Source organism: Octodon degus, unplaced genomic scaffold (genome assembly GCF_000260255.1).
Source record: "Octodon degus isolate 3935 unplaced genomic scaffold, OctDeg1.0 scaffold00032, whole genome shotgun sequence".
Lineage (NCBI taxonomy): Eukaryota > Metazoa > Chordata > Mammalia > Rodentia > Octodontidae > Octodon > Octodon degus.
In genome coordinates this window covers 13,945,162-13,946,678 of record NW_004524608.1, presented here as the reverse complement: position 1 = coordinate 13,946,678, position 1,517 = coordinate 13,945,162, and the positions used below count along the sequence as shown (strand labels likewise).

Here is a 1,517-nt window from a genome sequence, read left to right as displayed (position 1 = left end):
TTTTTGGTATTTTTTGGGGGGCGGAGCAGGGTACTAAGAATCAAATTGTGCTTACTAAGCAGATACTTGTGCCACTGAGCTATTTCCCTGGCCCTAGTTATGACCGAGGAAGATCTTTCTACCTCTGAATTTCATGAAGGCAGGGATCATGTCTGCTTTTATTCATTTGCCTCGAGCCAAGTAAAGATAAACAGTAAGCATTCAACACATATATCTTGACTGACTGAATAAGTGATCGCATATCTTAGTTTGCTTATATTGATCCTCTGGCTCAAAATCCTTCAAAGTTTCTCCACTGAATGACACTTTCAAATTTCAGAAGTGCATCCAAGTATCTCGATCTACCTTTTCTTCTCATGTTCCCATTCACACAGTCTATGCTCAATTCCAGTTACATGGCTTGCTACTCTAAAAATATAAGCTTCCTGATTTTGATGCTGGCTGATGCTAGTCCAACATCCTGTTATGACATTCCTTCTCTCTATTAAAACTTTACTCATCCTCTTATATTCATTCTTAACTTCTACATGAAGTCTTTCTAATCTCTTCCCTAGCTCCATCATAGGCTTTCATTTTCATTTTTTAATTAATTAATTTATTTTTTTGTGGTACTGGGGATTGAACTCAGGAGCCTGTGCTTGCCAGGCAGGCACTTATTCTACTGAGCTATCTCTTCAGCTCTAAGCTTTCATTTTTAAATTCATACATTACTCTGTACTTTTCTATAATTTTTAGTTACTAGAATGTATATCTATATAAATCTATGTCTGTATCTATGTATAAACTTACTTTCTGATTATATGGTAAGCTTTCTGAATGTAGAAACCACATTGTATCCAACTTTATGGTGTTTACTGTCTGATATGGAACAGGTAGTTAGCAAATGAACATTTTAAAAATTAAAATTCTTTAGAGATAATTATTTTATCCTGTACATTAGGATCAAGTTTCCCCCTTTTCCTCATAGAAATCTATATTTAGAAAGGAAGAAGGATGTTATGAATGTGGCTCAGTAGCAGAGTGCTTGCCTAGAATGTATAAGGCAGTGATGATAAACCTTTCAGAGCTTTCCATGATACAAACAGCTTGCTGTGGCACATGCCATAGGTTTACCACCACTAGCTTACAGTCTTGCGCAGGATGGAGTTACACACAGTACACTTAAGTACAAAGTTACAGTCATGTCAAATAAAGCTCTTTCCATATTCTGAAGGGATATGAAATTTCTAAATAAAAGCAATCCTCAAAGCATAGTATGTCTTGATTTCTGCAAGGCAAAATAAAAAAAAAAGGACTAGACTACCATTAGAGAAATCTAGATGGTTGAAAACCACCAAAAGTGGCGATTAACAGAGCTTGCCATTTCAGAAAATGTCCTTAGTAACCAAGCCTAAAGCTCTACATGTAACTTGTTCTGTCAATATTTATTCCTTCATGAGTGCTAAAAATCACAGGTGACTTCAAACTAGGAAGTTTAATACTCTGCATGACAGGACTACAATAAAAATGGTTTCATA

At 35.6% G+C, this 1,517-nt stretch overlaps 1 protein-coding gene across 1 annotated transcript in view; it reads right to left on the bottom strand.

Annotated features, from left to right (window-relative positions):
• Baz2b (bromodomain adjacent to zinc finger domain 2B) overlaps nucleotides 1-1,517 on the bottom strand; it is a 338,801-nt gene that overhangs the window by 24,997 nt on the left and 312,287 nt on the right. The window lies entirely within an intron of this gene.